The following is a 13,292-nucleotide window of genomic DNA, read 5'->3' as shown; positions in this document are numbered from 1 at the left end:
GAAAAGATATTGGTGTATTCCTGTTGAAAACATTATATAAATGATTCTGCTCTTCGTGAGATAATATCTAGCACTCAGACACCCCGTTACTTTTAAGAGTGTGGAAATTGGACTATTATTCATTTGGCAACATTTGGTAACATTGTGAAAGAACATTTATGCAAAATCAAATAACACCAAAAAACTATTGCGTATTACTCAGGGGATAAATATAAAACCCACTTATTAAAATGTTAGCAGGTATTATAAAAGATATATTTTGGGGGGTGCCTGGGTGGCTCAGTCAGTTAAGCGTCTGACTCATGGTTTCAGCTTGAGTCATGATCTCAGGGTCATGGGATTGAGCCCCACATTGGGCTCTGCATTCACTGGGGAGTCTGCTTAAGATTCTCTCTCTCCCTCTCCCTCTGCCCCTCCCCCCCAAAATAAATAAATAAAAATCTTTTTTAAAAAAAGATTTATTTTGGGGGCACCTGGGTGGCACAGCGTTTAAGCGTCTGCCTTCGGCTCAGGGCGTGATCCTGGCGTTGTGGGATCGAGCCCCACGTCAGGCTCCTCCGCTATGATCCTGCTTCTTCCTCTCCCACTCCCCCTGCTTGTGTTCCCTCTCTCGCTGGCTGTCTCTATCTCTGTCGAATAAATAAATAAAAATCTTTTAAAAAATAAATAAATAAAAGATTTATTTTGGAATAGGCTTACCTTCTTAACATGCTGGACGTTAGTCATTATTTTAGATTCAATACTAATATATGTACGTAGCACAGATAATAATTATGATTCAACTTGTAGATTTCTAAACTCAAATACTTTTTTTTTTAAAGTAGGCTCCAGGGGCACCTGGGTGGCTCAGCCGTTAAGCATCTCCCTTTGGCTCAGGGAATGATCCCAGGGTCCTGGGATCAAGCCCCGCATCAGGCTCCCTGCTCAGTGGGAAGACTGCTTCTCCCTCTCCCACTCCCCCTGCTTCTGTTCCCTCTGTCGCTGTCTCTCTCTCTGTCAAATAAATAAATAAAGTCTTTTTAAAAAAAAAAAATGCAGAACCTCAGCCCTACTCCAGATCAACTTAGTCAAAGTCTTTATTTTAACAGGACCCCCAGGCAATCTCTATGTCTATTACAGTTTGGAAAACACTGGTCTAAGTAACGTTGTAATTTGAAGAATGGCAGTGAACTTGAACTACAACAACTGTTTAACAATTACAGTTAAAATTGACTTAGGAATATTAGTGATAGTATTGATGGGAAATGAATGCAGAGGCACTGAAAATCTTACATTGTTTGGTAAAATTTCACATAACTTCCATTGAAGTATTGCAATATCTTTGTAGCAATAATATCACATTTCCAAATATGTCTCTCAGGATGTGCTTAACTGTGCTACTAATAGGGGTAAAGAATGTATCTTCACAAAATTAAAACTTAGTAAAAATCAGTTAAGGTCTAGAGTGGACAAAAACGACGGTCACATCTAGTGGCCATGACCTATTAGAGCAAGTAAGGATTGAAACTGTCATAAGGAATTTTATTTCCATGAAAGCAAGCAAAGTTAACTGTTGTATGACAAATTATCATATGCTAGTGACTCTGAATTTCTAATTCTTGTGCTAGTTTCTCTCTCTTACCTCAGGACCTTTGCTTGTGCTGTTTCCTGTACCTGGTACACCTTCTCTCAGACTCTGATGACCTTTCAGGTCGCAGCTAAAATGTCATTTCCTTAGAGAGGACTTCCCTGACCCCACAGACAAGGTCAGCTTCTCCAAACACACACCTAAACGTCCTGAATTTCCTCCCTTAGAGCCCAACATACACATAATTTCCCCTTAAACACCTGCTTTCCTTTCTGGAACTGAGCTCCACGATGCAGGGACTTTGTCTCTATTGCTCTGAACCCACTGACCTTCCATGTCTATCTTTAAGTGCTCAATAAATGTTTATTGAATTAATAAATGAATGAATGGTGACCCTGTTCATACTAAGTTAAGCATGGCCCTGCCTTATATTTGTACAATATACTCTTTTTAGCACATTTCTCTCTCTTTTTTTTTTCAAGATTTTATTTATTTATTTGACAGAAAGAGAGATGAGCTAGAGAGAAAGAGCACAAGCAAGAGGAGCAGCAGAGGGATAGGGAGAAGCAGGCTCTCTGCCAAGCAGGGAGCCCGATGTGGGGTCATGACCTGAGCCGAAGGTAGATGCTTCACCGACAGCCACCCAGGACCCCCAGCACATTTATTTCTGTTACCCTAACTTGAGCCTCTAAAGACCCAGATCTACCTGTTAGCCTCTGAGACCTAAGAATATGTAGATTTCCTACCTCTTAGATAGAGCTTGGACTAGAGATGGAGTATCTGTCTTCCCGTTGCAACTCTGACGCAGCAGACCCGTGTCTTGGGCGAGTTATCTGGCCTCTCTGTGCCCCAGTGGGCTTATCTGTACTTAACACAGAGGTGTACTGTGAGCGGTAAATGAATATAGCATAATATAGTTACCGAATTCAGTAATTTTAACAGTGATACAATACTCGCTAAACAACAGTCCATAATCCAGTGTTGCCAATCGCCTCAGTGTCCCTATAGCTTCTTTTCCACCCTTCAATACTGAGTCCAGTCTGGGATCGGCAATTACATTCAGTTATCATGTCTCTTCAGCCTCCTTTAGTCTGGATGATATCTTAGCCTTTCCTGATCTTTCATTATATTGTCGTTAGAGAAGAATACAGATCAATGTTTCATAAAAAGTCTCTCAATGTGGGTTTTTTCTGATGTTTCCTCATGACTAAGATCAGGTAATGCATCCCTGACCAGGATATTCTGTCAGGGCCGTTGTGTCCTTCTGAGGGCATCACATACGGAGGCGTGGGATATCTAAGTCTTACCAGTGATGTTTGATTGATCACCCAGTCAATGCTGCGTCTGCTTTCTCCATTGATTGGTTTCTGTTTTTCCCTTTGCTTTAGCCAAGCTGTGGGAGACACTTTAAACGCATATAAATGTCCTGTTCCTCCTGGTTTTTCTTCCCTCGATGCAACACCAGGTGAGGATATTTACCCAATCAGCCTTCACTATGACTGCTGTAAAATGGTTATTTTCCAATTCCACCTCTTCCTCCACATTTATCAGTTGCCTTTCTTTTTAAGATTTTATTTTTAAGTAATTTCCACACCCAGCATGGACTTGAACTCGCAACCCTGAGATCAAGAATCACATGCTTCACCAACTGAGCCAGCCAGGCGCTCCTATCAGTTGACATTCTAATGTATTCCCCCCTATTTACTTATTTTCCATTTGTTGTCAGTATGAACTCATTGATTCTGATTTCATTCAATGGGTTATAATCCATTACTGTCTATTTTTTATGTGGTAAAATACATATAACATAAAATTTACCATCTCAATATTTTGTTTTTGAGATTTTATTTGGCTCTTTGAGGAAGACACAGTTGCAGCTACAGCGGAGCCTTGGATGCCCCACTCCTGCCCCTGACTCATTGCCGTTCCCTCAGGTGGAGGAACAAGTAGGTCAGGAATCCGCAAGGCAGTCAAGGCTTTTAAAGACACTGGGAAGACCCCTGTGGAACCAGAGGTGGCGATTCACTGAATTAGAATTACTCTCACCAGACTATGGACTATGAGAAACAAACTGAGGGCTACAGAGGGGAGGGGGGTGGGGGAATGGGATAGGCTGGTGATGGGTAGTAAGGAGGGCACATATTGCATGGTGCACTGGGTGTTATACACAACTAATGAATCATCGAGCCTTACATCGAAAACCGGGGATGTACTGTATGGTGACTAACATAATATAATAAAAAATCATTATTAAAAAAAAAAAAAAAAGAATTACTCTCACCAGCCCCAACATAAAATCTTTGGAAAAGTTATGTGCTGACTTGATCAGAGGCATAAAGGAAAAGAATCTCAAAGTGAAAGGACCAGTTCAGATGCCTACCAAGACTCTGAGAATCACTACAAGAAAAACTCCTTGTGATGAAGGTTCTAAGACGGGATCGTTTTCAGATGAGGATCCACAAGTGACTCATTGATTTGCACAGTCCTTCTGAGATTGTTAAGCAGATTATTTCCATCAGTATCTAGCCAGGAGTTGAGGCTGAAGTCACCATTGCAGATGCTTAAGTCAATCTTTTTAGTAAATTGATTATCAGTTGTTTAAAAAAAGATTTTTTAAATTTATTTGACACAGAGAGATCACAATCAGGGGGAGCTTAGGAGGGAGAGGGAGAAGAAGACTCCCCACCGAGCAGGGAGCCCAACGTGGGGCTGGATCCCAGAACCCTGGAATCATGACCCGAGCCAAAGGCAGACACTTAACCAACTGAGTCACCCAGGCACCCCACAATCTTTTTTTTTTTAAGTAGGCTCCATACCCAGCATGGAGCCCAACGTGGGGCTTGAACTCGCAACCCTGAGATCAAGACCTGAACTGAGGTCAAGAGTCAGATGCTTAATCGATTGAACGACCCAGACACACCCCCATCTCAATAATTTTTAAGTGTACATTTCAGAGTCACTAAGTACATTCATATTGTACAACCATCCCCACCATCCATCTCCAGAACTTTCTCATCTTCCCGAATTGAAACTCCATACCCATTTAACAATAACTCCCATTCCCACATCCCTCCAGCCCTTGGCAACTACCACTCTATTTTCTGTCTCTATGATTTTTTTTTATTTAAGATTTTATTTTCAAGGGGCGCCTGGGTGGTGCAGTCCTTAAGAGTCTGCCTTCGGCTCAGGGTGCGATCCCAGCGCTCTGGGATCAAGCCCCACATCAGGCTCCTCCGCTGGGAGCCTGCTTCTTCCTCTCCCACTCCCCCTGCTTGTGTTCCCTCTCTCGCTGGCTGTCTCTCTCTGTCAAATAAATAAATAAATCTTTTTTAAAAATTTCAAAAAAAGATGTTATTTTCAAGTAATCTATATGTCTGACATGGAGCTTGAAATCACAACCCCAAGATCAAGAGTCACATACTCTACCAACTGAGCCAGCCAGGTGCCCCAACTGTCTCTATGATTTTGACTAGTTTATGTACCTCATATAAGTGGAATCATACAGTAGTCATCTTTTTGTGACTGGCTTACTTCACTTAGCATAGTGTCATCAAGGTCATCCATGTTGCAGCGTGTGTCAGAACTGCCTTCCCGGGGCGCCTGGTTGGCTCAGTCATTAGGCATTTGCCTTCGGCTCAGGGCGTGATCCCAGGGTCCTGGGATCGAGCCCCACATCAGGCTCTTCTGCTGGGAGCCTGCTTCTCCCTGTCCCACTCCCCCTGCTTGTGTTCCCTCTCTCACTAGCTGTCTCTCTCTCTCTCTCTCTCTGTCAAATAAATAAACAAAATCTTAAAAAAAAAAAAAACTGCCTTCCTTTTCAAAGCTGAATAACATTCCATTGTATGTATAGACCACACTTTGTTTATCCATTTATCTGTCTATGGTGACTTAGATTGCTTCCATGTTTAAGGTCTTGTGAATAATGTTGCTATGAACATAGGTGCACAAATATCTCTTTGAGATCCTGCTTTCAATTCTTTGGGGTGTATGCCCAGAAGTAGTGTTGCTGGATATATGGTAATTCTGTGCTTAGTTTTTGAGGAACTGCCATACCGTTTTCCACAACAGCTGCACCATGTGACATTCCCACCAGCAATGAAACAAGGGTTTCAATTTCTCCACGTCATCACCAACACTTGTTATTTTCTTTTTTTCTTGTACTAGCTCTTCTAATGGATGTGAAGGTGCATTTCTCTAGTGACTAATAATGTTAAGAATCTTCTCATGTGTTTGTTGATCATCTGTGTATCTTCTTAGGCATGTGTCTATTCAAGTCCTTTGCCCATTTTTTAACTGGGTTGTTTTGTTGTTTGTTGAGCTGTAGGTGGTCTTTCTATATTCTGGATATTAATCCCCTATTAGATATATGATTTGCAAATATGTTCTCCCGTTCTATGAGTTACCTTTTCACTTTTTGATAGTGTCTTTTGATGTATAAACGTTTTAAGTTTTGATGAAGTCCAATTTACCTGTTTTTTGTTTGGTTGTGCTTTTGGTGTCATATCTGAGATATCATTACCAAACCCAATCCTGTACCCTTTTGACAAATATCTATCATTTTTTCATTTTTCAGCCCCTTTTTTAAAGTTAATGACACAACAAAATGAATACCAGGTTTATCTTGTATCTACCCTGATCCAACTCTGGAATCTGCCATTTCTCCAAAGATCCCAGTTTCTGTTGAGTGGGCAATGAAATACAGAAACCAAGATCCAGGTGTTAGATGTGTCCATTGCTGTGACAATGTTATTGCTTGGGATAAAGCTGGGAAATAGATAGATATAGATTAGAGATATGTGTGTGTGTGTGTGTGTGTGTACATGTATGCATGGGTGTATAAATACATATACAATACAATCCCATGGGGTCTTTCCTTGACTTCACTCTTGGGGGAATATCTGAACCTCAATTTCCTCAATTTTCCTGAAAAATGGTGATAATAATAGTATCTATCCTACAAAGTCATTGTAAAGCTTAAACTTATAAAGATAAGCCATTTTAAAAATATATTAGCTCAACTTGATCTATAGATAAATGCAATCCCAATCAAAATCCCAGCATATTTTGTGAATATCAACAAATTAATTCTGGTGTTTATATGGAGAGACAAAAGACCCGGAATAGTCAACACAATACTTAAGGAGAAGAATAAAGTTGGGGGACTGACACTACCTAAATTCAAGACTCACTATAAAGCTACAAGAAGCAAGACAGCATGGTATTGGCAAAAGAATGGACAAACAGATCAATGGGATAGAATAGAAATCCTAGAAATAGGCCCACAAAATATAATTAACTTATCTTTGACAAAAGAGTAAAGGCAATGAAATGGAGAAAAAGATAGTCTTTTCAAGAAATGGTACTGGGGTCCATATATACAATGGAATATTACTCAGCCATCAGAAAGAATGATTACCCAACATTTGCAGCAACATGGACGGGACTGGAGGAGATTATGCTAAGTGAAATAAGTCAAGCAGAGAAAGACAATTATCATATGCTTTCACTCATTTATGGAACATAAGAAATAGCAGGGAGATCGGTAGGAGAAGGAAGGGAAGAATGAAGGGGGGTAAACAGAAGGGGGAATGAACCATGAGAGACTGTGGACTCTGGGAAACAAATTGAGGGCTTCAGAGGGGAGGGGGTGGGGGATTGGGATAGGCCAGTGATGGGTACTAAAGAAGGCATATATTGCATGGAGCACTGGGTGTTATACACAAACAATGAATCATGGAACACTACATCAAAAACTAAGGATGTACTGTATGGTGACTAACATAATATAATAAAAAAATTATTAAAAAAAAGAAAGAAATGGTACTGGCACATCTACATAAGAAGAAGAAGAAGAAGGAGGAGGAGGAGGAGGAGGAGGAGGAGGTGGAGGAGGAGGAGGAGGAGGAGGAGAAGAAGAAGAAGAAGAAGAAGAAGAAGAAGAAGAAGAAGAAGAAGAAGAAGAAGAAGAAGAAGACGACGAAGAAGAAGAAAAGAGAAAAAAAAGAAAGAAAAATAATCTAGATATGGACTTTATATCCTTCACAGAAATTAGCTAAAAATGGATCATAGGCTTAAGTCTAAATCACAAAACTCTAAAATTCTTAAAAGACAATACAGGAGAGGGGCATCTAACTGGCTCGGTCAGTATAGCATGTGACTATTGATCTCAGGGTCTCGAGTTTGAGCCCCATGCTGGGCATAGCAATTACTTAAAAATAAAATCTTTAAAAAAAGAAAAAGATACCACAGGAGAAAATCCAGACAACCTTGGGTATGGTGATGACTTCTGAGATGCAATGCCAAAATCACGACCCGTGTGTCTCGGTCTATTTGGGCTGCTATAGCAGAATACCACAAACCAAGCAGCTTATTAACAACAGACATTTATTTCTCATAGCTCTGGAAGTTGAAGTCCAAGATTATGGCATCAGCATAGAAGGGCAAGGACCCTTTTCCAGGTTGCAGACTTCTTACCCTCACATGGCAGAAGGGACTAGGGAGTCTCTCTGGAGCCTCTTTTGTAAGACACTAATTCCAATCATGAGGACTCTACCCTCATGACTGAAGTACTTCCCAAAGTCCCCGCCTCCTCACACCATCATCCTTGGGGATTAGGATCTCAACATTTTAATTGGGGGCAGGCACATAAACATTCAAACCATAATACCATGAAAGAAATAACAGATAAGCTGGACTTAATTAAAATTAAAAACTTCCAATCTATGAAAGACTCTGTCAAGAGAATGAGAAAAGAAGCCACAGGCTGGGAGAAAATATTTGCAAAACACATAACAGAAATATATAGAGAACCCTTGAAACTCAATAATAGGAAAACTAACAACCTGATTAAAAAATGAGCAAAGGATCTGGCTACCTCACCATACATGATCTACAGAGGGCAAATAGGCATATGAAAAGATATTCCACAACATATGTCATTCATGAAGTGCAAATTAAAGCAATAAGATACCACTATACACCTACTAGAATGGTCAAAATCCAGAACACTGACAACACCAAATACTGGTGAGAATATGGAGCTACAGGAACTCTCATCTATTGCTAGAGGGAATGCAAAATGGTAGAGCCACTTTGGAAGACAGTTTGGTAGTTGGTGGTTTCCTACAAAACTAAACATACTCTTACCATACAATCCAGCAATCATGCTCCTTGGTATTTACCCAAAGGAGTTGAAAACTTACGTCCACAAAAAAACTACGCACAGATGTTAATAGCAGCCTTATTCACAATTGCCCAAACTTGGAAGCAACCAAGATGTTCTTCTGTAAGTGAATGGATAAATAAACTGTGGTCCATCTAGACAATGGGATATTATTTAGCACTAAAAAGAAGTGAGCTATCAAGCCATGAGAAACTATGGAGGAACTTTGATTGCAAAAGTAAAAGAAGCCAGTCTGGAAAGGCTATATTTTGTATGATTCCAACTATATTGCATTCTGGAAACGGTAAAACTACAGAGACAGTAAAAGGATCAGTGCTTGTTGAGGGTTAGCGGTAGAGAGTGATGAGTAGGCAGAGAGCCCAGAGAATTTTTAGGGCAGTGAAAATACTTTGTATGATACTGTAATGGCGGATGTATATCATTATACATTTATCAAAACTCAGAGAATGTACAACACCAAGAGTGAGCCCTAATGTAATTGTGGACTCTGGGTGACAATGATATGTCAACGTAGGTTTATCAGTTGCAACAAACATAGTACTCTGGAGGGGGTGTTGATTGCTGGGGAGGCTGTGCATGTGTGGGAGCAGGGGAAATATGGAAACTCTGTAACTTCCACTCAGTTTTGCTGTGAATTGAAAAGTGCTTTAAAAAATAAAATCAGGGGTGCCTGCCTGGGTGGCTCAGCTGGTTAAGTGTTTGCCTTTGGCTCAGGTCATGATCTTAGGGTCCTGGGATTGAGTCCCACATTGAGGGGAGAGAGGGGGAGAGTCCCTGCTCAGCAGGGAGTCTGCTTCTCCCTCTACCCCTCACCCCCACTCATGCTCTGTCTCTCTGCTCTCTCTTTTAAATAAAATCCTTATTTAAAAAATCAATTCAAAAAAATAAATTAGCACAGTGACACGTAATAAGTATTCAGTAAGTGCTAGTTACTGTTATTTTAATTACTTAACATGTCCTATCCAGCTCTGACATGTAATGATCCTATGATAGTAAATGGGAGAGCATGATAAGAAAAAAACTCTAAAAATATGCCCCATTCCTATTCTAAATCACCAGGTTTAAATCCCCAAGCACAGACTGACAGAGAAGGGGACACTCAGAAACAGATAATAAACATTTGTTAAATACTTACTATGTGCCAAGCAACTTTCCCTGTATTTACTCATATTGCCCACACCACACCCACCAAGAGAGGGGCAATACAATCTCTCTGCAGTTGGACCGTGTGGTTTGAATACTGGCCTCACCACTTAGAAGATGTGTGTCCTTGGGCAAATCATTTAACCTCTCTGTGCTTCAGTTTTTGTACAATCTCATAGGGATGTTGTGTGGATTAGATGAGTTAAGCACAACAGACAAGGGCTGGCACATAGCAGGTATTTTGTGTTTGCTGCTATTATTTTAGAGATGTGGAAACTGAAGCACAGAGAGATTAGGTCATGTGCTCAGGGTCACACAGTAGGATGTGGATTTTAAAATCAGGTCTTCTTGGATGACAGGCAGGCAAGTGTGCAGGCAATTATAAAGGTACTAACTGCTGTGGTAAGAATTAGCTTGGGGCGCCTGGGTGGCACAGCGGTTGAGCGTCTGCCTTCGGTTCAGGGCATGATCCTGGCGTTCTGGGATCGAGCCCCACATTGGGCTCCTCTCTGTGAGCCTGCTTCTTCCTCTCCCACTCCCCCTGCTTGTGTTCCCTCTCTCGCTGGCTGTCTCTATCTCTGTCGAATAAATAAATAAAATCTTAAAAAAAAAAAAAAGAATTAGCTTAGAGACTCTGGCAGCCCTGGGGAGGCCATCAGGCAGGTCTGGGGCAGGTCTGGAAGACTTGCAGGAGACTCGAACTGTGGCTTAAAGTTTGCCAGGAGGGCAGGTGAAGGAAGTGGGAGAGCAGGGATCACGCACAGGAGCCTGGGTGAGACAGACTGGGCAAGCGCTAGCAGTTCAGGGTGGATGGCTCACAGAGCGTTAGGTGGCCTGGGACAGCCCTTGAAGCTTATCACGGCTTATCATGGGAACCAGAAGGAACCTTCACACCCTCAAGATCCCTCTGTTTTAGTAGAACTTGTTTTCAGACAAAACCTTATAATGCTTCCTAGAACAGAAAACAGATGAAAGCAGAGGAGTGGGGTGACTGGGGATTGTTCCCTCAGAGACTCCATCTCCCCCCAGCTTACCTGCTACCCTCCCCGCACATCTTTGCAGAACGCCACAGGGCCACATCCCCCGATTGTACAGATGAAGGAACTGAGGCCGAGAGCCAAGGGAATGGCTGACCAGTCCTGGGCGACAAGAGCCAGAACTTTGGACTCCCAGCCCAGGGCCTTTCTCCTTCAGATCATTTGAAGCTTCTCAACCAGATAAGAATGGTTGAAGCTGGTTGGGAAGGAGAAGGGAGGGGAGCAGTGGAACTCAGAAAACCACATGGCTTCCCCTTCTAGGATTCAGCGTTCCCATCTGTATAAAGGGGAAAGCTGGGAGAGACTGCCCATCCCTGGATCCTGAGGCCATCGACCCCTCTTACGGGACCCCTATCCCTGAGCCCCAGATCTTAGGCTCTGTCCTTCCAGATCCCACCCCAAGTGTTGGTGGGGAAGCGATGGGGGTACCCAAGAACCTCCAGTGAGTAAAGTGCAAGGGCAGAGTGCTGAGCAGAGGGACAGGCAGCCTGACTGGCAGAGGCTGAAGTGATTCAACCCGGCAGCTCCCAGTATTTTTAGGCCCCTGTTCTCCTGCCTCTGGGCTGGAAGCAGATTAAAGAAAACCAAAAATGAAATGACCTCTGCTTGGCCTGACAACTCTACCAAAGGGAAGGAAAGACTTTGAGAAAAAGCTAAACAGCCTTTGATTTATATCTGTCCCCTCTTCTCTCAGCAGGTGGGAGCAAGGCCAGGGCTTGAAGGGGTTTGAGGGGCATTGGGAGGGCCCCTCACTCCTGCAAATATTTCATCTGGGACCAGGCATTTTTTCCTGTCTGCCCTCACCACCTTAGGCATCTGCTTATGTCAGTGTCCCTTTGCTCAGGGCCTTGGATGGCTCTTCAGTTTGACTTATGAAGGCCTCCGTAACCTGGCCACATGGCCCAAACTTACCCTAACTCATCGCCACGGACCGGACCAACTCAACGAACATTTACAATCCAGCTGTGCTCCCAGCATGTTCCAATACCAGCTTGTTTAGTCCTCCAACAGCTTCACTTCTACAGAGGACCAAAGTGAGGTCACAGAGAGAGGGATTGACCTGCCTGTGGCCATAAGAAGCGGAGTTGAGACTCAAACCCAGGCAGCCTGGCTCCAGAGAACGAACTCTTAACCTCTGCGCTACGCCACTTCTCCAAAGCCTGTCACCCTTCAGGCTGCAGGACACCAGGTGCCTGCCCTCTAAAGTATCCCTGAAAGCCTCTGCTCCCGGCCCCCCATGACCACTAAGGTCACCCATGTACAGTGGAAGCCTGTTGACCCCCAGTAATTATTAATAGAGGAATCACTTGTCCACCACACTCCTCAGCTGCCTCTGACCTTCTGCTCCCAGCTGCTCTGCGGCAGCTCTGGAACCTTCTCACAGTGCTCCTCCCAAATTCCTCTGAGAAACCAGAGTTCAGGCTGAAATTCTCAGACAATTTTGCCGCAAGGCTGAAGGAGTGGAAGGAAAACCGAAACCCAGTCAGCAGATATCTCTGTACCAGCCACATCTTTGCCCTGGAGAGCCCTGCCCTGGGGGGCCCCTCTGGCTCCTTCTCTCCTTAGCCCTTTGCCTTGTACTTCAGGCGGAGGCCCTGCCCTCAGAATCCCTTATTGTCTTCCCAGAGTCTAGGAATCCTCACTTCCCTAGGCCGTGCCCCAGCTCGAGCAAGCAAACCCAAGGAAGAGCTCTGCAATCTCTTCAAAGATGCCTCCTCCCTGCTCCCCCAGAACACGGCAATTAACATGTGGTTCCTCTGGGGCCAAGTGTTCTTCCTTCCAGAAGATGGCTGTCACTTTATCTTAGATAAGTGCTTTCCCAAATAGAGGAGCAATCTTTGCCCACAGGGTAACTCTAGTGATGGGCTCCTATTGTTAACAGCCTTTAAATGGGCATTCCCCGCAGTCCCTGCTAGAAACATAGGTGACCGCTGTAACGACCAAGCAATATACTCATGGGGCATAGTCACAAACATTTATTTTGTCTCCCATTACCTCTGTAAAATGGGTTGAGTGGAGGAAGCCTTCCCCATCCCTGGGTGCAGACGGGGACACTCCGATGGCTTTTCTGACTATTCCCACGTGTGATAGTTCACTGCCCACATATTTGCCCAAACACTACTCTGGGTGTTTCTGTGAGGGTGTTTGGGGATGAGAGTAACATTTAAATCTGTGACTTTGAATAAGCAGATTGCCCTCCATAACATGGTAGGCCTTCCCCAGTCAGCGGAAGGCCTGAATAGGACAAAAAGACCAACCACCCCCAGCAAGAAAAAGTTCTCCAGTGGATGGCCTGTGCCTTTGGACGCCGTCTGCAACATCATCAGCTCTTTCTGGTTCTGGTGGCCGGCTTTCGGACTGG

Source organism: Ursus americanus, chromosome 14, assembly GCF_024610735.1.
Source record: "Ursus americanus isolate L20-20 chromosome 14, mUrsAme1.1.p, whole genome shotgun sequence".
Taxonomy (NCBI): Eukaryota; Metazoa; Chordata; class Mammalia; order Carnivora; family Ursidae; genus Ursus; species Ursus americanus.
Note: the sequence above shows the minus strand (reverse complement) of the source record.